Raw genomic sequence first — 26632 nt, 5'->3', positions numbered from 1 at the left:
GGGGCTTACTGGCGGCGCTAGGGTTTTGGCAAACTCCATCGAGCGCGGGGACGCGGCGGCGGGTGGTTCCGGCGAGCTCGGGCGTCGGGGAAGCGTGCGGGGGGCGCAGCGCGTCGAGGCGGAGACGGGGACGGGGTCGTCGAGGCGCGGGGACGACGGCGTTGATGCCTAGGACGACGCGAAGGCGGCGGGCGGCGGCGGAGCTCCGGGTTCACGTCAGCGAGCTGCTGCGGTGCGCGAAAAACGAAACGGAGCGCGTCAGTTTGTCCGCAAGGAAGAGAGGAGAGGGAGAGACAAGGTCGCGTCGACCATGACGTACCGAGTGGTCGGCGGTGAGCTTGGGACGGCGGCGGGCGAGGGCGAGCGACGGCGACAAATTCCGGCAGCGTGGCCGCACAATCGAGAGGGAGCAGAGGGGGAAATGAGAGAGGAGGGCAGGGGCTTTAAAAGGACATGCTCGGGCTCCTAATTAATGGACGGGGCGATGAGATCATGGCGTTGAACGCGTGGGCGGCGCGTTTGGAAGGCGCGGGCGTCGCGGCGACGTCTCGGCGGAGACGAAGCTGACAGGTGGGGCCCACCTGTCAGCGGGTGCAAGTGCGCGCGTGCGGGCGTTGGGCGGCTGGCCTGAGGGGCACACGCGAGGAATGGGCCGGTTCGGCCCAAAGTGGCCGGGCCAGTCCGTTTCTCCCTTTTTTTTCTCTTTAACCCTTTTTCCTTTTTTCTTTTTCTGTAATTTTTTTATAACTTTTGATTTTGAACTCCAAATTTATCCAAATAAATTCCGGAAAATTTGTAAAATCATATGATAATATGATTCAACTTTTGGGACTATTTTCCCTTCCAAATAAAATATATAAAAATACATTTGCCCTATAAATGCCTTTAGGGCTATATAACTATTTAAATAAAATAGTTTTTCAACTCCAAATTAAATCTCAAAAATTATGGGATAGCTCATTTATGCAATAAACCCCATTTATAGATAAACCCTATTGTTTTAAAGATCCAAAGCTCAAATGGGTGAAATGCTAGGGTTTTAAAATGAAATACAACATTTTCAAAGCCTTTTGAGATTCAAATTTGAATTCAAACATGGAAATGTGGCATGATGCTCATGAATGCAATGCATATGCAAGGGTTTGAAATTTGGGGATGTCACAGACCTAACCCCTTAAGATGAATCTCGTCCTCAAGATTCGGTTTGGTTAGCAAAGAGGTGCGGGCGGTCTTCTCGAAGATCATCTTCGCGTTCCCAAGTGGCTTCCTCTTCCGCATAGTGGTCCCACTGAACCTTGCAGAACTTGATAGTTTTGGATCGGGTATGTCTCTCAGCTGTATCCAAGATTCTGATCGGCTTCTCCTCATAGGTGAGATCACTTTGCAGCTGGACTTCCTCGAGTGAAATTGTATCCCTCAGTGTGGACATCTCGGGATGACACTTCTTCAATTGAGACACATGGAAGACATTGTGGACATTCGACAGTGCTTCCGGTAAGTCCAACTTGTAGGCTACCTCTCCTTGGCGTGACAAGATTTTGAAAGGTCCAATGAATCAGGGTGCTAGCTTTCCTTTTATTCCAAACCTCTTTACTCCGCGTATCGGCGAAACTCTGAGATATGCTCTATCCTAAATCTCATAGGTAACCTTCCGACGTTTGGAGTTTGCATAGCTCTTCTGTCTTGACTGAGCTACTTTCAGCCTGTCTCGGATGAGTATAACCTTTTCCTCAGCATCCTTTGTCATATCCGGGTCGAATAGGCTACGATCTCCTACACCATCCCATAATAATGGTGTTCTGCACTTTCTTCCATACAAAGCTTCAAAAGGTGACATTCCAATGCTGGCTTGGAAGCTGTTGTGGTACGAGAATTCTGCATACGGCAGGTTGTCATCCCAACTGGATCCATAATCTAGAGCACAGGCTCTCAACATATCTTAAAGGATCTAGTTTACCCTTTCGGTCTGTCCATCCGTCTGCGGATGAAAAGCTGTGCTGAACTCTAGTCTCGTTCCTAGAGACTCATGTAGTTGTCCCCAAAATCTTGAGGTAAATTGGGTACCTCTGTCTGAGACTATATTTCCATGGGTACTCCGTGTAGACACACGATTCTTGACACGTAGCGTTTCGCTAACTGAGCGCTGGTGTAAGTGGTCTTTACCGGTATAAAGTGGGCAACCTTGGTCAAACGATCAACCACTACCCAAATGGAGTCATATCCTAATCTGGTCCTTGGTAAACCGGTGATAAAGTCCATTCCAACTTTATCCCACTTCCAGTCTGGTATTGGCAGCGGTTGTAGCAATCCTGCTGGCTTCTGGTGTTCGGCTTTAACTCCGGTGCACACATCGCACAAGGCAATGAACTCGGCAATGTCTCGCTTTAATCCGGACCACCAAAATGTTTCCTTTAGGTCCATATACATTATCATGTTCCCAGGGTGGATTGAGTACGGTGAGTCGTGGGCTTCTTGCGGCTCAATGCATCAGCTACAACATTAGCTTTGCCGGGATGGTATTGCAGACTCAGGTCATAATCCTTCATCAGTTCTAACCATCTTCTCTGCCTCAGATTCAATTCCTTCTGGGTGAATATATACTTCAAGCTCTTGTGATCTGTGAACAACTCACAGTGTTTCCCCATCAGGTAGTGTCTCCAAGTTTTCAGGGCGTGCACTACTGAGGCCAATTCCAAATCATGCGTGGGGTAGTTGCCTTCGTGGGTCTTCAGTTTCCATGAAGCGTATGCTACAACTCTTCCTCCCTGCATCAATACTCCTCCCAAACCTTGACGTGAAGCGTCGCAATAAACTTGAAAGTCTTCTTGCAGGTTTGGTAGCACAAGAATAGGTGCTGACACCAATCTCTTCTTCAACTCCTGGAAACTCTCTTCACATTTCTCGTTCCAGGCGAACTTCTTCTCTTTTTTTAATACTTCTGTCATAGGTTTTGCAATCTTGGAGAAGTTCTCAATGAATCTCCGATAATATCCAGCGAGTCCTAGGAAACTGCGGATATCTCCAACGTTCTTCGGTGCCTCCCATTCTGTAACTGCTGCAACCTTAGCTGGGTCAACAGCTACTCCGGCTCCTGACACTATGTGTCCAAGGAAGCTAACTTCTGACAACAAAAGTCCCACTTGCTAAATTTGGCGTACAGCTTGTGCACTCTCAGCTTCTCCAAAATCATGCGCAGATGCTGCTCATGCTCTTCTTTGCTCTTGGAATACACCAAGATATCATCGATGAAAACCACGACAAACTTGTCCAAGAATTCCATGAACACCTTGTTCATCATGTTCGCATTGGTCAAACCAAAAGGCATCACAGTGTACTCGTAAAGTCCATACCTAGTGGTGAAAGCTGTTTTGGGAATATCTGCTTCTCGGATCTTCAGCTGAAAAATATCCTGATCTCAGATCGATCTTTGAGAACACTTGAGCTCCCTTCAATTGATCGAAAAGATCATTGATTATGGGCAAAGGATATTTGTTCTTTATCGTCACCTCATTTAGTGAACGATAGTCAATGCACATCCGTTGGCTCCTGTCTTTCTTTTCTACAAACAGAACGAGTGCTCCCCAGGGTGATGAACTGGGGCGGATGAAACCTTTTGACAGCGGCTCGGCAAGCTATTTCTTTAATTCCTTTAACTCATCCACAGCCATCTTATATGGTCTCTAGGCTATGTGTCCACTTTCTGGCATTAGCTCGATGAGGAACTCTACGTCACGGTCTGGTGGCATGCCTGGTAATTCCTCTGGAAATACGTCTGGGTATTCCTTCACTATCGGTACCTCGTCCATGCTAACCCCCTTAAGAGCATTTACCTTGGGTTTCTTAAGCTCGTGGGTTGACTTGTACCGGATGCGTCTCTTGTCTGGGGTTGTGAGTGTGACAGTCCTCTGGGCACAGTCTACTAAACCTTCATACCAAGTCAGCCAGTCCATTCCCAGGATTAGGTCCAGTCCTCGGGAATCTATAACTATGAGATCAGAGGGAAAAGTGTGTCTCCCAATACTTAGGGGTAGCTGGTGGCAGTGTCGGGTTGCTAGTATTGTCCCACCCGGTGAGTTTACTTTCATGGGTCTACCCATGGTCTAAGAGGGTACTTTTCCTCTTTCTACCAATACTCTTGAAATGAATGAATGTGATGCACAAGTGTCGAATAGAACTAGTACTTCAAAAGCATTAATGTGGAAGGTGCCAAGTATGATACCTGGTTCCTTGGTTATTTCTTCCACGTCCACGTGATTCACGTGGCCCTTCTGAAACGGATTGGGCTTGTTCCCAATGCCTTCATGGTTCTCCGGGCAGCTGGTTGCATAGTGTCCCAGCTTGTGACACTTGAAGCACTCCACTTTGCTCAGATCCTTGTTGGCATTGTGATTCTGACCAGAGTGACCATTGTTGCCCTGGCCATTGCCATTGCCATGGGTGGGCCTTGGGCAAGCAGACTGATGCTGATGCTGGTGCTGCTGATGGTGCTGGTTCCCATTAACACCCTGGTGGTGGTGTCCTTGGCTTTCCTGGCGGTGGTTTTCCTCCACTGCGGTGGCTGTTGTGGTTCCCGTTCCTGCTCAAGGAGGAACTGCCACTTCCATCATAGGAGGTTCGCTGCTTCTGGTGCGGGCCAGTGGGAAAGACTCCTTGGTGAAGTCTCTTCTTGCGGCTCTCCATTTGAGTGAGCTTGCTCTCCAGAATGATGGCCTTGTCAATCAAGGACTGGTAGGCGGGGGTATAAGCAACAGCAAGCTGAACCGACAGCTCGTCATTCAGACCGTCCAAGAACTTCTCTCTGCGCTTGGCATTGGTGTTCACATCGACCGGCACGTAGCGGGACGGCTGGTTGAAGACTTCTAAATACTCAGACACAGGGCGGCTTCCCTGTCACAGTCTGTGAAACTCTTTCTTTTTCAGACTGAGCACCCCCGCAGAAATGTGGGCGGTGCGGAAGGCTTCCTGGAACATGTCCCAGGTGACGATGTCGATGGGGGTGGTGATCTGAAGTTCTCCCACCAAGATGCTGCGGGTCCTTCAAGTAAGTGAGCTGCAAACCTCACTTTTTCCTTGTCGTTGCAGTTGATGGTGACCAAATTCTTGTTGACTGAACGAAGCCAGTCGTCAGCCATAATGGGCTCAATGGAGCTGGAAAAGGTAGGCGGGCGCAATCGCAGAAATCAAGTCAGCATATCCACTTGAGGTGGGTGGTGCTGCTGGTTGTTGTTGTTCTGTTGATTATTGTTGGCCATCTGCTGAGTAATCAGCTGCAGAAATTGTGTCTGTGCTACCAGCAGTTGCTGCATGGTGGCAGCATTTCTGTCCGCCTCAGCATTGCTGGCCTCAGCGTTACTGGCGGGGTTCTGGCGTCTTGGAGGCATCTGTTTAGGGTAGCATAGATGAGGAAACAGATAGAATAGAGCTAAGGATATCTAGGCCCCCCACAAAACTTTAACTCTAACACATTTCAATCACACAATCAAACATTCATAAAAGATTTTTGGAAACATAAATCACACTTGTTCACGGTGGGGCTCTGCCCATAAATGAAAGAGTACGAGAAAAAGCAATCGATCTACTTTGCCATACACATAGCTTGTATGGTCAATGACTAACTCGCAATACTGATAACGAAGATAACTGTAGGGTCTGGTAGGCATCAACAAGTCTAAGGAAGTGTGGCTGATGGTGCGCTCCCGTTTGCCTTCCTCTTGGAGCGGGTGTTGGAGGCAGGGGTGTCCATCTCATGAACCTCCTAGGGCTCCTCCTACTCAGTCGGTACCTCCTCCTGAGGCTCCATCTCCTGATCCTGTGGCGGAGGTGGGATCTGAACAGGCGCCGGTGCGGTAGCTGGCGCGGCTGAGGGTGCTGCGGCGGCGGCGGCTGCGATGAACGCCTGGAACTGCTCGCAGTAGTTACAAGCCTGGTCCCTCTCATACTGTAGCTGCTCAATGGCACCTGCCATGTTGAGGACAGTGTTCTCCAACACAGCCTTGTCCTCCTGCAGCTGGGCATTCTCCCCCAGCAGTTTGCCCACCTGCTCCTCGGCTAGGTCGGTCCTGGTCATCTCGTGCTCGAGGCAAGACTCTCTAGGTCTACTGTGTTTGCCTCCATGTTCTCGAAGTGGGTCGTTACCGGGGTCGCATCCTCGTCATTGGTTGTTGCCACTGCCGAGCATGCATGGTTCCGCCTTCCAAAGAGAAGGAAGGGGGAGTCCTCTTGAACTCGTGCCGATAGTCCTGGCACACCTGCGCAAAGGCGCACTGCATGGCGAACTGAAGACCTTGCTCGAAGGTGGGGTAGCGGCCGATGAAGGTGATATCCGGCGTCACTGGCGCGATCTCACGCCCGTGGATCTTTGCCTCCATCTCCCACCGTGGCTGCCATCCTTCTGGCACGGCGGGCTCGACTCGGCCTCTAAACCTAGGAGGTGGCAGGTCGAGGAACGCACATAGTGCCGCCAAAGGGCACTGAACAACTGCTCGTCGTCGATGGAGGGGTAGTAGACGCGGGTGAACGGCGGCACGTTGCCAAAGGGTGGTGGTGGGCTTTCCATCTATAGAAAAACAAAGAAGAAAAGGTAGGGAAGTATCAGTGACATGATCAAAAGGTCAAATGCATGTCAAATAAAAGAAAGATAGTAGAGTGGATAAAGTGATGAAAATTATAATTAATGGTGGGATTGTAGATATAAAATTGGATGCATAATATTGGATGCATAATATGTGTATAACATGACAGCATGATTATTGTGGTGGATGGCAAAATAAAATAAAATATGCATCTGTGGTACAATGACATAGTTTTTAGTGCATCTGGAAAATAAATCAACAACATGTCATGCATACGTAAGATATAAATGCAATGATTTAGACGAGTAGGGATAAGGAATAAAGTGTGTATATATATATAGGGATAAGAAATAATCCTAAGGTTTGGTCTTATGGTTTGGTTTTATCCTAATCCAAGCTAGGGTCACGTTCCTACAGGCAACACATTGCTCTGATACCATCTGAAGCGACCGCCCCTGTACTGGGTTCGATCTCTGTGCTTACTATGCTAGTCCCTAAATCGACTCACTAGCATACACAGTTTCATGATAAAATATCAAGATACAAAGGTCAAAGTACTTTATTACATCGCATCATCCAGAATATAATTGTACTTACAAAACTCGCATGACCCCTCGGGTCAACATAACAAAATACCGTTTCAAAAACTTGCAGCGGAAAGGAAGAGCAAATGGGCCACAACTACTCCCAAAGGAGAGAGCATGTTGGAATGTAAGCACATGACCCAAAGAACATCGACGAACCTCACTCTTCGTCAGATTCACCTGCATTATTAATTGCAGCCACTACGTGGTCAATACATTCAATGTATTGGCAAGTTCACCAGAGTTATAGAAGGACCTACCAAGTACATGCATAAATTGGCTAAGAGGGGTTTGGCTATTTGCATAAAAGCATCATTGTTCAATCCTATCATTTTTAAACAAATACTTTTAATTCCATTGGACACGGGGTAGAAACACCCATGCTCCTATTAACCTAGGCACATTGAGTAGACACATCAATGCTCCTACCCAGTTCAATCCATTCGTTTTATTATGAAGTTGGAATGATGAGACCTTCCTTATAGCCCCCAAATCTAGTCGCTCATAATTGTCCGTAACCAGGGACACCGCTAAGTACTTAGTTTGACACTCTCGAGAGGTTGTACACATTCCCCACAAGAAACTGACGTGTTAATCCTTACTATTCTCAGGGTAGAGTAGCAATGGCATCGACTACAAGAATTTTCAGACCATAATCACCCAGACCACCCGAGGGACGCGTTCCAACCTACATTGCTACATACCAATGTCACCTCGGATCTAGGATCATATGTCTTACTCCATCAAGCCAGAGCCCATTTAGCATGTGCTTGTACTGGAAGCTACTAAACAGGAAACTAGTCCAGTCTCTGGTTACCCCGGGTGGCATCCCACATTTGTGACGCAGGCGCTCCCATAGAAATGGCGAGACGACACATAGAAATGGACCCATTGAAATGGACCTGACGTCGCATACATCTCAAATACTCAAAGCAGCCCACCCAGGACAGTTCATTGAATTACTTGTTTTGCCATACACTAGGAAAACCATACTTTAATTCAATAACATCACATTGTAATAATACCACCCTCGTATATTATCATAGCATAGCATTTTACTACTACGATGGCAATTGATGGTAAGGACATGGCAAGGGTATCTTATACTAATAGGAGAATCATAGCTAGCATAGGTACAATAATAATCCAAACAATGCAACTAATAAATTCTAGTGCATAATAAAGTAATAGGATGATGGTCAAAGTGAACTTGCCTTGATAGCAGTTGGTATTCAAACACACTTCACAATCACACAGATCGCTCTCCGAGAAAACTAAATCAAATACAAACAATGCATACATAAACATACAATACAATCAAAGAGGAGATATATGCCATGATGCAATGCAAAACATGTGACATGATTGGGTGGATTTTATTCGGGTGATTAACTGGTCCAAAGCATTAGCAATTAAAAATAATGCATTAGGTTTAAAAACATAATGCAAAAACTAGGGATTAAAACCCTAATTAAGGTTTTATTGGCATCAGCCAATTAATTTAATTGAAAATATTTATTTCTCTGTCCCAATGGACAGAGGAAAATAAAAAAAAATTTGGGCACTGGTTCCAATTAAAAAGGATCTCTAACAAAAAGATATGATTTAAATGGCATTAAAAGTCTTTCTGTAATTTTACTGTGGTTAAGTTACTCAAATTTAAATTTAAACTATGCCAAAAGATTCTACAGGTCAAGAGCTTTCCAGAAAGGTAAAATTTGTCAAATTTAGCCAAAGGGTTTAAAAGTTATGATCATTTGAATTTCTAGGGGTTTTTCTGCAAAACTGCCATTTAAAATTAATCCGGGAATAAATGTTACATTTTCTTTTTCTATTAAAGTGGCACGTGTCGCTCCCTGATTCCTCGGTACCGATTCACTTGAAAGAATTAACAGGATCTAATCTCGACCGTTGATGAAGATCGGACGGCTGTGATCGAGCATTGGGACTTACCGGCGGCGCTAGGGTTCCGGCGGCGGGCGGTTCCGGCGAGCTCGGGCGTCGGGGAAGCGTGCGGGGTGCGGCTCGTCGATGCGGAGACGGGGACGGGGTCATCGAGGCTCGGGGACGACGGCGTTGACGCCTAGGATGACGCGAAGGCGGCGGGCGGCGGCGGAGCTCCGGGTTCACGTCGGCGAGGTGCCGCGGTGCAAGAAAAACGAAACGGAGCGCGTCAGTTTGTCCGCAAGGAAGGGAGGAGAGGGAGAGACGGGGTCGCGTCAACCTTGACGTACCGAGTGGTCGGCGGTGAGCTCGGGACGGCGGGCCGGTCCGTTTCTCCCTTTTTTTTTCTTTAACCCTTTTTCCTTTTTGCTTTTTTTGTAATTCCTTTATAACTTTTTATTTTGAACTCCAAATTTATCCAAATAAATTCCAGAAACTTTGTAAAATCATATGATAATATGATTCAACTTTTGGGACTATTTTCCCTTCCAAGTAAAATATATAAAAATACATTTGCAATATAAATGCCTTTAGGGCTATATAACTATTTAAATAAAATAGTTTTTCAACTCCAAATTAAATCTCAAAAATTATGGGATAGCTCATTTATGCAATAAACCCCATTTATAGATAAACCCTATTGGTTTAAAGATCCAAAGCTCAAATGGGTGAAATGCCAGGGTTTTAAAATGAAATACAACATTTTCAAAGCCTTTTGAGATTCAAATTTGAATTCAAACATGCAAATGTGGCATGATGCTCGTGAATGCAATGCATATGCAAGGGTTTGAAATTTTGGGATGTCACAAGAACCTTGCATGACCCAAGATAACAAAATAGTGTTTCAAAATAGGCAGCGGAAAGGTAGAGCAAATGGGCCACAATAACTCCAAGGATAGAGCATGTTGGAATGTAAGAACATGACCCAAACAACAACGATGGACCTCACTCTTCGTCTGATTCACTTGCATTGTTAATTGCAGCCACTACGTGGTCAATACATTGAATGTATTGGCAAGTTCACGTGGAAGTTATAACAAACCTAACAATGTACATGCAGTATATGGCAAAGGGGGGTTCAGGCTTTTTGGCGTGGTAGCAGAACATAGTTTATCTTACTACAATTGAATGTTACAATATTGTTAACTAATGGACACCGGGTAGAAACACCGATGCTCCTATTACACTAAGGACATCGAGTAGACACATCGATGCTCCTAACCCAAGTTCAAACCATTCATTTTATTTAGAAATTAGAATGAGTGAGACCTTCCTTACAGCCCCCAAATCTAGTTGCTCAAAATTGTCCATAACCGGGGACACGGCTAAGTACATTGTTTGACACTCTCGAGAGGTGGTACACTTTACCCACAAGAAACCGACGTGTTGATCCCTTGCTGTCCTCAGGGTAGAGTAGCAACGGCATCGATTACAAGAATTTTTAGAACATAATCCCCCAGACCACCTGAGGGACGCGCTCCCACCTACACAGCTACATACCGATGTCATCCTCGAATCCGGGTTCATATTTCTTACTCCATCCTGGCAGAGCCCATATTACCATGTGGTTGTACGGGAAGCTTGTAAACAGGAAACTAGTCCAGTCTCTGGTTACCCCGGGTGGCATTCCACATTTGCGACGCAAGCGCTCCTCGAATCCACGGGGAAACGTCCATGGACGATCCATCCCCGAATCCACGGGGAGACAACTCAGAGGGACCCATAGAAATGGTCCTGACGTCGCATAACATCTCGAAAACTCAAAGCCGTCCACCCAGGATGATTCGTTAAGGTTGTTTTGCTAGGTTTCCCAAAATGCTCCACATTATCAGTTTCATGGTAATTGAGAGTCCCTCCCACGTATACTAACATAGCATGGCTAAGCAACAACTATTCACGGTGGCTATGGGTGGAGGATTCATGGCAAAAAAAATCCTATCACTAATAGGTCAAGTCATAGCTAGCATAAGTACGAGTAATAATCCTATCAATGCATTCTAGTAAGCAACACTAATGCATAGGTATTTAAAAACACAATAATAGGATAATGATCAAAGTGAACTTGCCTTGATAGCAGTTGGAGTTCAGACACTCGTCACAATCGCACGGTTCACTCTCCGAGTAAACTAAAATAAACAAGCAATACACATACATAAACAAACAATTCACAGCACGGCAAAAGAAAGTATGCTATGATGCAATGCAAGCATGTGACATGATTTGGTTTATTTTATTTGTCGAGAAAGGGTTTCGGTTTCTCAGGCATACAACATTTAATCTCTGGTCAAAAGGATTAAACAAAATAAATAAAAAAGAAAAGGCCAAAACAAGGTTTATAAATAAAAGGTTTTAAAAGCTTAAAACAAAGTTTTATTAGGATCAACCAACTAATTAAATCAAAAAATTTATTTCTCTGTCGCAATGAATAGAGGACAATAAATCAAATTTTTGGGCACTGGTTTCAATTAAAAATTATTTTTAAAACAATAGATATGGATTAAATGGCATTAAACACTATTCGGTAAATAACTCCAGAAACAAATAATCAAATTTGAATTTAAACAGTGCCAAAAGATTCTACAGGTTCTAAGGTTTCTAGAAAGATATAGATCATCAAATTTGGCCAAGTGGTTTAAAAGATATGAGCATTTGTAGTTCTAGGGGCTTTCTTGCAAAATTGCCATTTAATCTATCCGGGAATTAAGTTTTAATTTTAAACCGTGCCACGTGTCGTGTTCCTATTGGTGCGTACCGGTTCGGGGTTAAATTAAAAAAGAACCATGGGATCTAACTTAAGTTAGATCGGACGGTCAGATCTGCGTACCAATTTGGGTTTTAACAGATTCTGATCGTGACCGTTGATCAAGATCCAACGGCTGAGAGGGGGTCGAGCTCACCTCCGGCGGGCTAGGGTTTCCGGCGGCGGCGACGACGGCTCGGGGGTGGCGACGCAGCGTCTCCGGCGGGATCTCGAGCTCGGGAAGGTGCCGGCGTGGTGCGGCTCGTCGTGGCGGTGAAGATGGTGGCGGTGGCGCTCTCCTTCATGGACGGAGTCGTCACCTAGGACGATGGGATGCACGGCGGCGGCGGTGGCTTCGGTTGAGTCGGCGGCGGCGATCTACGGGGCGCTAAACGAGAAAGGCACCGCGTCAAAATAAGCGCAAGATCGCGAGGAAGGAAATAGACAAGGAGATGGGGTCGATGTCTCACCGTGTCACCGGTGGCAACCAAAATACGGCGGCGGCCGTGGGGTTCTCCGGCGAGCGATTCCGGCAGCGTGGGCGCGCAAGCGAGAGAGAGAGCAGGGGGGAAAGAGAGGGGGGGTGCGGGCTTTATACCGACGCGCATGGAAAGCCCAGGGAGGGGTCTCCCTGCCAATGCATGCCACTACGTCAACGGCATGGACCCCTGCCGCTGCAGGGTTTCCTTCGGTTGCCGAAGGGGCTTCCCCGGCAACCGGCTCGATGGGGACTGAGGGCGCAGCTTGCCTGTGCCAGAATACCCCCTCCGGAGGCTTCCGGCGTTCTGCTGCCATCTTGGACAGCTCGTCAGCCGCGAAGTTGTCCTTTCGCTTGACGTGTTCGAATCGCAAACCCTTGAACTTGTGTTCTAGCTTGCGGACTTCCTCCACGTACGGCACCATCTGCGGGCAGTCGTAGTCCTTGTGAACCTGGTTTGATCACGAGCTGTGAGTCCCCGCGAATGACCAGGCGCTTGATGTCCAGGGCGATTACTGCCCGCAACCCGGCGAGTAAACCCTCATACTCTGCCGTATTGTTGGTGGAGTTCGGGAAATCGAATTGGACAGCGAACCTCAACTGATCCCCCGTCGGCGACTCGGTGACGACCCCGGCGCCGGCTCCCGGGAGACTGAATGCGCCGTCGAAGTAGAGGACCCAATGGCCTTCGTCCAGCTTGCCCGGCAGGCTGGTCTCTAGCGCCTCCTCTTCTACACCCGTCGACGTCCACTCCGCGACGAAGTCCGCCAGGGCCGCACTCTTGATGCTCTTGGAGTTGGTGAAGTGCAGATCGAACTCCGACAGCTCCATCCTCCATTCGGCCACCCTCCTGGTGGCTTCACGGTTGGTGAGGGCTCGCTCAAGGCCGAACCCTGACACTATCATGATGTGGTTTGCGGGAGGCGAGCAGAATCCCTAGAAGGAGCTTCTGCACCTGCGGATACCTCGTACGGGCGTCGCGCAGCACCGTGCTGACAAAGTACACCGGATGCTGCACGAGCCGCTTGCGCGGTACCGACGCTGCCGGCTCGGGGGTGGTCCCGGGGTCCGAGGTGGTTGTCGGGGGCCGCTCAGCCCCTTGCCCCGCAGCCTCAGTCTCAGGAAGGTCTTCTTCCCTCTCGGCAACCAGCACCGAGCTGACCACCTGGTCAGTCGCCACTAGGTAGAGTAGCAGAGGCTCGCCCGGCTTGGGGGCGACGAGGACGGGCGGCGATTTCAGATATTGTTTGAGATCCTGGAACGCGACCTCGGCCTCAGGGGCCCAATCAACTGGACCCTTCTTCTTCATCACCTTGAAGAAAGGCAGGGCGTGTTCGTCCCGCCTCGAGATGAAGCGGCCCAGCGCAGCAACGCAACCGTTGAGGCGCTAGACATCCTTCACCTTGCGGGGAGCCTCCATCTTCTCAATAGCTTCTATCTTCTGTGGGTTGGCTTGTATCCGCCTGTGCGAAACCAAAAAACCTAGAAGCTGGCCCGAGTCTACACCAAAGGTGCACTTCTCAGGGTTCAGCTTGAGTTTGATCCTGCGAAGGTTATCAAACGTCTCCCGCAGGTGATCAATCAACGAGTCCCCGCGCTTCGACTTGATGATGATGTCGTCCATGTAGGCCTCCACGTTCCGGCCCAGCTGGGGTCCCAAACACTCACGCAATGCGCGCTGGAATGTTGAGCCCGCGTTCTTCAACCCGAAAGGCATGCACGTGTAACAGTAACAGCCAACCGGGGTGATGAACCCCGTTTTCTCCTCGTCTTCGACTGCCATCTTAATTTTATGGTACCCGGAAAAAGCATCCAAAAAGCTCAGCAAGTCGCAACCAGCAGTGGAATCAACTATCTGATCGATGCGGGGTACAGGGAAAGGATCCTTTGGACATGCACGGTTAAGATCAGTGAAATCTACACACATGCGAAGCTTATTTCCCGCCTTGGGTACTACTACAGGGTTAGCTAACTAAGTGGGATACAGAACTTCCCTGATAGCCTTTATAGCCTTGAGCTTGTCCACTTCCTGCTTGATGAAATCCTTCCGCTCCTGCGCTTGCTGGCGGATCTTCTGCTTGACGGTGCGGGTGTCCGGACGCACCGCGAGTCGATGCTCAATCACCCCCCTAGGGACTCCGGGAAGGTCCGACGGCTCTTAGGAGAACACGTCGGCATTCTCCTGGAGGAAGGTTATGAGGGCGCTTTCCTATTCGGCAGTAAGGTTCGCACCGAGGGTGACGGTGCGCTCCTTGTTGCCGGCTTGGAGGGGTAGCTTCTTCACCCTGGCGGCCTCCTCCCAGAGCTTCTGGTCCTTGCCGGGGCATGAGCTCGAGCCGGTGCTTCCCCCGGCAAGCTCTTGCGGGGCAGCGCGGGACTTCTTCGTTACCGGGCCGTCGCCCAGCAAGCCTTCGTCTCCGGCAACGTCTTCGTCACTGGCGTCGGCTGTGGCGGCGGCCCTGATGACCTCGCCCACGCACCAGACCACGTCCTTGAGGTCGCACCTGATGGAGAGGATGCCGTACACGGATGGCATCTTCATCACGCCATAGGCGCAATGGGTTACCGCCATGAACTTAATCAGTGCCGGCCGACCAAGGATCCCGTTGTAGGGCAACGGGGTATGCGCCACGTCGAACACTATGTGCTCGGTCCTGAACGCTTCCCGGGACCCGAAGGTCACTGGCAGCGTGATGCGCCCCAGGGGGCGCACGATCCCGGGGTTCACTCCCCGGAACGGGTCGGTGGGTTTCAGCTCTCTACCGGCACCTGGAGTTTCTCCACCAACCTGGCGGACAGGAGGTTCAGCCCCGCTGCGTTATCCACCAGCACCTTGGTCACCGTTATGTTGCTGATGATCGGTGAAACCACGAAGGGTATGACCCCTGAAACTAGCTGCCGTGCTGGGTGATCGTCGGCGCTGAAGGTGATCGGCACATGCGACCACCTCAGCGGCTGTTGCGGCTCTGCGTCCAGCAACATCGCGCACACGTCAGCGGGTGAGGCGCTTCACTGCGGCGTGGGATGGGAGAGGGTAAGCTCCCCCATGGATGCAGGCGATGCCGCGAGGCTCCTGGAAGCCAGTGCAGTCTGACTCGCGCTGCTCCTCAGCACGAGCCTTGTCTCGTCCCCGCGGAGGGCGCTCCCTGCCGGCACGGGCTTCGCCGCGTACCCCCTAGGCTTCCTCCCTGCCCACGTTGCCGCCGGCAGGTTTTGGCCCCGCTCTGGGGTCGTTCAGGCAATCTCGGGAGAGATGCCCGATGTGACCACAGTTGAAGCAGGTTCCGGCTGCTCGGCGCTCCTCGTGGCGCTGCTCGCGCCGCTGCTTGATACCTTGCAGGATGGAGTCGTCGTGGGTGGAGTTGGCATGGATGGGGCAGCGGGGCGCATCGCCCTGCTTGCCGCCAGCCCTGCCACCGGGCGAGGCCTTCTTTGCAAGCCTCGCCGCCGCCCCCGACTCCGCGGCGAGGACTTGCTTCCCGCTGCGCTTGCGGGAACTGTTCTTCTGCGAACCCTCTCCCGGGCTCGCGGCAGCCTTAGCTGCAAGTTCGGGCGCTAGGCGCACTTCCTCGGCCATGGCACACTTGTGCGCCAGGGCGTACAGATCCTGTGTCGTCCGGATCCGATGCATGCTCAGCTTCTCGCGCATCTTGGGGTCACGGACGTTGATGGCGGAGGTGTTGACGGTGGCAGCAGCCTCCGCCTCCGGGATGGAGTAGGAGAGACTGGAGAAACGGTTGACGAAGCTCCACAGCGTCTCTCCCAGCTTCTGCACTATAGTGTGCAGTTCCGCCATGGTTTTCGGGCGCTTATAGCCGCCCTGGAACGCGCTCACAAACTGCTCGCGCAGGTCCGCCCAAGTGGCGATGGACCCAGCAGGCAGGTTGAGCAGCCAGGTTCTCGCTGATCCTTTCAGAACCATTGGGAACCAGTTGGGTCTGACCTTGTCGTTGGCGCCGATGGCATGCATCCCCAACGTATAGGTCAGAAGGAAATCCTTGGGATTCACGGTCCCGTTGTAATATCCCAAATTTTTCAAATTCGGATGTTCGCACCTTTACATTTCTTATGCATATCACCTTGATCATATCTTAAAATATTGGTGTTTGTTATGATGCATTATTGAAACTGTTTGAAATGGTGTTTTGGAACGTGATAGGTTGTTAGAAATTGATTTGAGATTTTTCTAGAGTCTAAAAATGCATTCTACGATTTTATTTGGATTTATTTAAAGCTTAGAAACATTAAACCTATTTTTACAAATTTATTTTTGAGTGAGAATAATTTTACTGGACTCTAAATGAAATATATTATTTTAAATGATTTAAATGGAATTTCGGGTGAATTAAATGATTTAAATGGAATTTCGGGTGATTTAAATGATTTATTTAAAGCTTAGAAACATTAATCGATTTTTTGAGTGAGAATTTTTGGGAATTTTTCTGAAGCCATTTGATATTTTAAATGATTTAAATGGAATTTCGGGTGAATTATAGATCCTGAAAAGTATTTTATAATCTTTTTCTTTTATTCTTTTTCTCTAAAAATACGCTTTCTCCGTAGGAAAACGTATTCTCTGGGGAATACGCTTTCAGTCTGCGGAAAATGTATTCTCGGGAGAATACGCTTTCAGTCTCTCTCTCTCTCTCTCTAACAGGTGGGGCCCACCTGTCATCCCTCACCTGCGCCCGCGCCTGGCCACGCGCGCGTCCACACAACCGCCGTCGCCGCCCGCGCCACGACCCCACGTCGCGCGGCAACCGCCGGCCACCCCGCCCACGCGCCCCGAGCCCTATAAAGCACCCCGCGCCCCCTCTCGTGCACTCCCTCGCCCGCCCACGCTCTCTGCCGCCCACGCGCCCCCAAACTCCAGCCAAAACCGCCGCCGCCGCCACCCAACTCCGGCGAGAAATTGCCGGAGCTGCGCTGCCCCGTTCACCGAGCCGCTTGCACTGTTGGACTCCCCGCGACGCCGTGAATCTCCCCCAACCCTTCTTCTTCCTTCCCGTGCTTCGATTCTTTGATTCCGTTCATCTCCGGGAAGATTTGGGTATGAACTTCAAGTTCACTGCAGCTTTTGTTTTTCGGTTAGCTCTGTTTAGGCATCGTTTGCTATCAAACCAATGATCATTATGTGCTCTAGATTGCACCATTGTGTAGAGTGAATGTTCCTCTACAATTTCTCTGTAGACATTAGCCGTAGATGGTTCATCTCGTGCTTTGCATCGTCGTCGCAAGATGGTATTCTAATCAGTTTCTCTGCCGTATCTCTGCCGCGGCAGAAAGTTGCAGCACCTTTCTTAGTGGGTAGCCTTATTCGCAGTAGTTCTCGTTGTTGTCCGTAGCATCATTTTAGTTGTTTCTTTTTGGTAGATTGAAGTTTAAGAACACCCCTTCACAGCCATTTCCTAGATGGACCATTTCAACTTCACCTTCACTAGCAGCACGACGGTAGAAGTTCATATCCTATTATGTTCTGTTTTAGAGTAGCCACATTCACCTGTTCATAGCTACTGCCTCATTGCTCCATAGTTAGTGAAACTAGTGCCATTTGAAAGAGTAGATCATATTCTTGGATTTATTTGTTTAATTCTCTGTCATTGGAATAGTTTAGTACCAGTAGCTTTTCAGTAGAAGTTAGTGTTCTTTGTCTGTCAGAATCTGACTAGCCACCTTTGCAAGCCAGTAACTTTTGACCTGTTTATCCAATTGACCTGAAACCTGTTGCGTTAGTTAGTACAACCCTAGAAATATACTGTAGCATAGGTTTCATGTCATTTTCTGTACTTTAGCACCTATTACCTGTCAATCCTAGTTGCTATCTGTTAACAGTAGTATATTTCTGAATTTTTCAGACTTAGCCACACTAGCCTTAACCTTAGGCTTTAGAACTGGAATTGTTAATACTATGGTATTACTTAGATGATGTTTAGGTTCTGTTTTTGTATGCTTGTGATATATCCTTTATCCGAAGTTCATTTGGAGTTATATTTGGTCTTTGAGAGATGTTTGGAACTATGCATTTATTGTTGTTTCGTTCTTCGCGTTAGATTATTCAGATTGCGATTGCGAAGAGTGCCAGGGAGTTGATGACCGCAACAACTTTTCTGAACCAGGCAAGTTGCACTTATTGACCATGTAGAACCTATATTTTTGCTTATGCTATTTTGTTTACAACATCACAGGGATGCATGTTAGAGTTATTTCTTTATGAAGTATTTATTAAATGCGTTTGCAACATGTTTAGTTATTCCTAGTAGATTGCTTATAGGATTTATTGCCATGCCACCAAATACCATAGGTTATGTATATACATTTTTCCAAAGCATGCTATACTATTATAACGGGACGGGACCCAAACTATATTGCAAAGTATTAAGTGCTCTTTATGAGCGAGTATGTTTTTGGAAAAATGTTTTCGAAATAAAACCAAAATGTTTTATCCGGATGGAGTGGTATGATGGAGGCCAGTTGGCTGTCGGCGAGTGTTGTAGCCCCGTAACGGGTACACGCTCAGGAGATGGTGGGGACCGCTGTCCAGAAATCCAAGAGTTCAAACCTTCTGATGTACCCAAAGGCTTCATGTGCAACCACTTGCTATTATGGGCTCTGGCTTGGTCGACTAACTAGCGGGAAACCCTTACCTGGATATCGCCATCCGGAGAGGAGCCAATGTGCTCACATGGGGCGGACGGCGCCAGAATTAGGTATCAGGGGGCTTCTAGTGAAAGACTTCGTCACAATCTTTACCTGTTGCGCACGCTTGTCGTCAGGCAACACTTTGGACTGATTGTGTCAAGTGGGTAAAGTGTACAAACCTCTCGAGAGTGTCAATCTAATCAATTAGCCATGCCCCTGGTTACGGGCGACCTTGAGTCATTAAGTCAGGAGAAGTGGAGATCTTCAAGTTTTGTTTTCAAAAACCCCAAAACTGTTTTAACTCGAAGGAAGGTTCCACAGAATGAGTCAGGGAAAAGGGATGCTATGTGAGTGTCAGTTGACCCAGAGTGCATAGCTAGGTCGTGGAGTGAACATCCACAGAATGACCATACTATTGTTCAAACCCTGTTTTATCAAAACTTCAGGATAGAGATTTTCAAAGGAAAATACTATGAGTATTTCGAAACCCCAAAAGCAGCATTTTGCAAAAACAACCCTAGTAGCCAAACTAGGAAATCCTTCATCATTTCCATGCATTACTCCTAACCACACAAGTGTGACTTGCAAGTACATTCAATGTACTGACCTGCACCTATCATGTGCAGAGAGTGACGCTTAAGAAGAAGACGCCGGGTCGCTAGTCTACACTCAACTTGCCTGTGGCGTTGATGGGACTCCCTCTTTATTAGTGTGTTTTATTTGAACTTCCGCTTGGCTTGTATTAAGTACTCTGGATTTGTTAATCGAACCGATGTAATAGACATGTGTATGGTATTTCATCAATGGAACTGTGTGTGCTAGCATTTGATCTAGGGACTAGCACAGTTTACACAGAGGTCCGGATCCTTACGGGTCTGGGTCGCCACACCCGTCGTATGTACCGAGCGCAGGCGCTCGGAACTTGCGGGGCCATGTCACCCGCCGCAACTCGCGCGTAAACGCAGTGCAGCCGACCGGTCTTTGGGATTTGTTGACTTGGTCGTCGCCATGTAGGATTATGGCCCGGCACATGTAAGTATTTTATTATATTACTACACATCCATCTATGACGCTTCAATTCGTGGAAACTTTACGATGATTACGGAATCGTCATAGAGGCCCAAAACGTTTCTTGACGATTGTTAAGTGATCATGACCCCTAATTCAATTTCTTCTATCTGTATGTGCCAATAAGAGCATAACGTTAGAACCGTATATTTCTTATCTAGAAATTGACAATAACATTGACCTTTTTAAGGGTGCCTGGCCGGCACTCCAAAAACATACCTTGGACTAACAAGCATACCTAACCGTCCATAGCAAAGGGTAACATAGTCATTTTGCAAAAGGTAATTTGGTCATTCCCTTCCTGCATGTCATGCCGATCACTTCAGTGCGTCCAACCCACTCACGATCTCCTCGTCTGCATTGAGCAGCCGTGCCACCCCCAGCCCGATCTCGCCGGCCGGAGCGCTGGAAGGCGCCAATCGAGTGGCAGCGCCGCCCCAGCCCTCTCCATCGAGACGCAGGGCCGTCCCCTAGCACGATCTCACGATCGACCGTCGTTTGTTTTTTGAGGAACGTACAGTAGGCAAATTGCTTACTGCAATATATTAGGAAAAAAGGTTACAAAATGTACAAGAGCCAAAGAAAGGGCTATCTAAATCTATCAATCCAGGGCTTGAAAGCCGCATAGGATTTTCTCGTGGCCCTATGAAAAACAAGAAAGATTTCTTCCTTAAAAATGCTACGGCATCTATAGAGGCCACTACTACAAAACCGTCTATATCTCACGGGACATCAGTAACAGGTCGAGCGCGACCGTGAGTGATGAACAACATCACTGTCGGTTGCGGCCCCGACCGTCACTGAAGAACAAACGGGGGTCTGCCCGTCCTCGCCAAGCCATACATCAGTGACGGTCGCGCGAGGCGGCCGCCACTGATGTACCATCATTCCCCGCGAGAGTCATCAGTGACGGTCGTTGAATGGTCGACCCTTAGTGATGAGGGGTATATCACTAAATGTCGTACCTGTGGCCCACGGGGTCACACTGATACGGGACGCGCGGGTCACAAGTGACGAAGCCCCACCAGGTTGGCCTCCCGGGAAGGATAAGCTCGGGGAGCCCGCCCCAAAGAGATTGTTATTGGCAAAGGCAAAACCAAGAGTTGGAACAGGAGGAGTGCCTGCTCCGGTGGGGACCCAAGAACTCTAGTCCCAGGAAGAGGAAGGCACGCTGCCCCGGCAACTGGCTGGGTGCGCTTGCCGAGAAGGGGCTCCCCGCAACCCGCGCTCGGGCATGTAGGTGGGACCCGCAGAACATTGAAGACAGGATGAGACAGCGGACGCAGTGCATTTAATGCACCGACAGGAGTCACATCGGCAGGGCTAGTCTTGCTCAGTAAGGCTAGAGCGGCTACCCTATAAGTCCATTTTATTTACCGTGCACAGTGGCCTGGGCGCTGCATGCCGCCCCGTGGATCAACAGTAGAGTAAGTTTTGTGGAAATGACACACGTATAGCTAACGTGTCACGCTGCATGCATCGGCACCTGTGGTATCCCCTTGTCTATAAAAGGAGGACCAATGCCACCGGTCAAAGGGTTTGAACCCTAGTCAGTAGCAAGTAGTATTGCATCCACCTGTAGCAGAATCCCTTAGAAGGACAAGTAGCCCACCCGGGAACCCCCGGACAATCTATAAAAGCACACTAATTCATGAATACAACCAAGAGCAGGACATAGGGTGTTACACCTCCGGGTGGCCCGAACCTGGATAAATCCGATTGTCTACATTTCGTGTCTTTCGTCACGCCGGCGATCGCCGGAGCGCTCGCCTCGCCCTCCACCGAACAACTAGGGGGTGTCCATCATCCCCGGTGCCGGAGACCCGTGCTCCGACACTAACGGTCGCCCAAACGCCCGCCACTAATACCCAGAGCATATCAGTAACGGTCGCTCGTGGTGCAACCGCCACTGATGTTCTGTACATCACTCGCAGTCGCCCATATAGCGACCGTCACTGATGTCGCTCCTGTTATCAGTAACGGTAGCAAGTGTCCCGACCGACACTGATGATCAACGCGTTTAAATGCACTGGACAGAGCCGCAGACGGTCGTGTTGCGCGTCTTCACTGACCGGCTGTGGTGCCTTCTCCTCCGGCGACGGCGGAGCTCTGCCGAAATTTCCCATGGCGGCGGACAAGCCCAGCTGTAGGTATCTCCTTCCTCCACTCCCTTCTTCCTATCTCCCCGGCCGGCCCCTATCTCCAGATCCGGCCGCCGGCCACCGGTGAGCTCCATTTTTCGAGCCCCGAGCTTCCTTCTCCCTTGCGAGCTCTCTCTCCCTCCTGATCTTTCTCTCCGGCCTCCAATTTCTCTCCAAATGTCCCCAATTTCAAATTTTTAGTTAGCCCCTTAACCCCGGTTAATTAACAACTTAATCCCCTTGTTAATTATTTGGCAAACTATTTTTTTTTGTGTTTTTCTTGTGTATTGTGTTGTAGATCGAAGGACCGTTCTTGGATGTACGCCATGGAAAGAATCAATGCTCGTTGGATAACCGAATGGACGGTCTTTTTTGGAGTTGCCAAAGGTGATATGGAAAGAAAAGGTCTTGTGACGATGTGTTGTCCATGTCTCAAATGTGGAAACACATCCATGATGAAGCCTGAAGATGTTCAGATGCACGTGCTGGCATCGGGTTTTGTGGAAGGTTATTCACGCTGGACTTGTCACGGGAAGGATGCGGTTGATGTTGTTAGCGGTAGCAAAGATGATCATGTCCTGCAGTATGATCTGGCGAATGATTTCGAGGAAGAAATAAGGGTCGATGAGGAGGCTAATGTGAAAGGTGAAAGAGCTCCACGTGGCAGGATTGCCGAAATGCTAGATGACCCGTACCTACGGGACCAGTTGGAGGACCCCGAAGATGAGGCAGTGTGTGCTAAGTTCAAAAAATTGTTGGAGGACACAAACACACCCTTGTATGATGGAGCTGGCGAAGAAAATAACGTGCTCGAAGTAACGCTCGAACTTCTGAGGCTGAACGCAGCATCATGCTGGTCAGACAAGGGCTTCAGGGACTTGTTGAGTTACCTTGTTTCAGTTTTTCCACAGCCAAACAAGTTGCCCAAGAGCACATACGAGGCGAAGAAGATTACCTACCCGCTTGGATTAGATTGCGTGAAACATCATTCATGTCCAAACGACTGCATGGTATACATTGGAGAGTACGAGAACAATGAGAGTTACCACATATGCGGTGCATCGAGATACAAGAAGAAAAACGCCAGAGCTGGCGAAGACGATGGGGAAGAAGTGATGAAGGGTAGGTCGGCAAAGACTGTCTGGTATCTTATGGCAGGTGGCCGATTTGAGCGTTGGATGCAGAACATTAAGGACGTGACGTATGTCGTCCATCACGATCCGGCACAGGCATCATTCGATCCTGACGGGCACTACCGTGTGGAGGAACCTGGGGTCCTAAGACACCCTGCCAATGGGACTTAGTGGGGGAACTTCGACACGGCATTTTCAGATTTCGGCGAGGAGCCCAGAAACCTAAGGCTCGGTCTCAGCACTACGGATAAATCTTTTCAGAAATATGAACAACAAGCACAGCACATGGCCAGTGATCTTGTTTGTCTACAACCTTCCTCCATGGTTAATCATGAAGAGAAAGTACATCCACCTGTGCATGCTCATACAGGGTCCAAAGCAGCCGGCAGCTGACCTAAATGTGTATCTGCAGCTAGTGAAGGATGAGCTGAATCAGCTTTGGAACCCTTGCAGAGTGGTTTGGGACGCAAATAGGAGGGAGTACTTCACGATGAGAGCAACGCTTCTGATCTGCGTGCATGACTACCCCACGAATGGAAATACTTCATACCAGGTGACACATGGCTACAAGGCCTATACAAAGTGCAGGGAAAACACGACATCAGAGGAGTTGCCTGTCGCGGCCCCGATTACGCATATAGCTAACACATGTAGGATTAAGCTCATTGCTGCAATAAAAATGCAAACTTGCTCTGTATCGACATAACGGATAGATCATAGCAACATTCAGTTCAGCAATGAACATGATACAACATGATATAGCACAACACATAATCGACATGGCGAGATATGGTTCACATGTTTCCCAAGATGCCAAACATGCACACATATCCTAAGATTGATACATCACAACTCAAACACACACATACAAAAGATATAACACATAGTTCAGATTTTAACTTGAGTTTATAAGTGATACAACCACAGCGGAATAAGGTTCAAGTAGTGCCATAAGATGGCTGCAAAGAACACCTTCGGTAGCCCAACAAAATCAACCAAAGGGGCTGGCCGTGTGTAGGGAAGAACCAAGCAACTACTCGTCACGGTCGAGATTGTTATCGCTCTCCAGTGGGGGTTTCCTCTTCAAAAATGTGTCAACAGCAAGGGTGAGTACTTAGGGTACTCAGCAAGTCTTACTTTCGTTCATTTTAATTTGTTCCATAACATGCTCACAAGTGACATAAACATTGGAAGCATGGCATTCACTCACAAGTGACATAGAACAAGTCAAACTAGCTTATTCCATTCCTTATCATGCTTAAGCTAGTTTGACTTGTTCTATGTCAATGCTTAAGCTAGTTTGACTTGTTCTATGTCACTTGTGAGTGAATGCCATGCTTCCAATGTGTATGACATGATAATGTATCACTTTTGGGTTATATTTGACATGCTTTAGGACGCTTTTAAGGTGTATTACAGATATGGACAGATTGGTAACAATCTGGAATACTTGTCTTTTGCCATGCTTAATTGTGTAGTTGTGATGCCTATGGTTATGCTTTTATGTCTAGATTGTTCCCCACCTTTGATGAAATGTTTCAGATGATCTTAATACATTGTATGACCTGTTTACATGTGGTTTAAGTGGTTAAACTTGTTGTAGAATGGCATGGTATAAATCTGTCTTTCACATGCTTAATTGATGTTCATTGCTAGCAATTGTTTCATATGCTGCCCAAAAATTTCAGAACTGTTGGGAGTTGAACATAGGTGGTTTTACAAGTTATTATGATGTCTTTTAGCATGGAAACCATGATGGTTTGGGTGCTGGACCGTTTGGTTCAGATCCAGACTTTTGCTTGTCTAAGATACCTCACTTGCAATCTTTTGCTACTCTTTAATCTTGACTAATGAGCATGTTATGGAACAAATTAAAATGAACGAAAGTAAGACTTGCTGAGTACCCTAAGTACTCACACTTGCTGTTGACACATTTTTGCATAGGAAACCCCACTGGTGAGCGATAACGATCTCGACTGTGATGAGTAGTTGCTTGGTTCTTCCCTACACACGGCCAGCCCCTTAGGTTGATTTTGTTGGGCTACGGAAGGTGTTCTTTGCAGCCATCTTACTACTTGAACCTTATTCTGCTGTGTTTTATTCGACTTTTGGAGGAAATCAAGTCCCAGATGCTATGGCATTTGAGGATATGATTTTACAAATTTTCTAGAATTTATTTGAGTTCATTTCGAGATCAAAATCAAAAGTTATAAAGGAAACCAAAAAAAGAAAATGAGAAAAGAAAAGAACAAAAAAAAAGAGGAAACGGACCGGCCCGGCCGAATGGGCCGAACCGGCCCAGCCCCGCAAGCGCCCCGCGCGCCTGAGCTGAGCCCACCTGTCAGGCTCTTCTTCCCCAAAGAGATAAGAGCAGAATCTAGCCTTAATGCCCGAGCTTTCAAGACGTGATTTAGGACGCCATGAAGCCCCATCTTGACACCCCCGCATGCCACTATAAAGCCCCATGCCTCCTCTCCATTTTCCCCCTGCCCCCTCACTCCACCTCGCGCTCACGCCACCGGAATTCCTCGCCGGAGTTGCTGCCGCCGCCGTTCTTTTGGTTGCCGTGGACGTCATGGTGAGTCATAGACCCAGAGCCGAACTTGTTCCTCTTTCTCTCGTCCTTGCCCACACTTTGACGTGACTCGCTTCTCTTTTGGTGCACCCAAGCAACAGGGAGCTGTCCACCTGAGCTCGCCGGCGCCGCCACCACATCCCTGAGGAGTTAGACGCGCCCACCATCGTCCCTGAGGAGAACCGACCGCGTCACGGCCCACGCCTCATCGCGCTGCCCTCGCCGCTGGTCTTCCCCGAGCCCGAAGGCCACCAGAACGCCTTCACGCCACCCCGCCCGGACCGCGCCGCTACCGGAGCTCACGCCGGAGCCCTAGGCTCGCCGGAGGTGAGGCCGATGCGCCTGGACCGGATGATCTCGGCCGACGGCCGAGATTAGAACTATTAAATCGAAGGGGTATCCTTCAATCTCGTCCGTTGATCCTCCTTTAAATGAATCCAACGGTTGTGTTTTATTTTTACCCGAGCCGGTATGGACGAATCCCAGGACGTCACGCGTCATGTAAACAGAAATGTAAAATTGTTCCCGGGCGAAATAAATGGTAAAATTGTAGAAAAACCCCTGGAACTTCAAACGCTCATAACTTTTGAACCGTTCGGCCAAATTTGACGAACTGCACATTTTTGGAATCCTCATGACATATAAAATCTTTTGGAACAGTTTGTTTTCAGTTTTGGACAACTGAAAGACGACCAAGTGACAGAATGCTTAATTATGAACGTTATCACTTAAAAATTGATTTAAAACTGTTTTGGACG

General features: G+C 48.4%; 1 pseudogene; it reads right to left on the bottom strand.

Moving 5' to 3' along the window:
* LOC112271658 overlaps positions 1-26632 on the bottom strand; it is a 46526-nt pseudogene that overhangs the window by 5496 nt on the left and 14398 nt on the right.

Source organism: Brachypodium distachyon, chromosome 3 (genome assembly GCF_000005505.3).
Source record: "Brachypodium distachyon strain Bd21 chromosome 3, Brachypodium_distachyon_v3.0, whole genome shotgun sequence".
In the NCBI taxonomy this organism is placed as follows: domain Eukaryota; kingdom Viridiplantae; phylum Streptophyta; class Magnoliopsida; order Poales; family Poaceae; genus Brachypodium; species Brachypodium distachyon.
The sequence above is the reverse complement of the archived record's forward strand: the minus strand, read 5'-3'. Positions and strand labels throughout refer to the sequence as shown.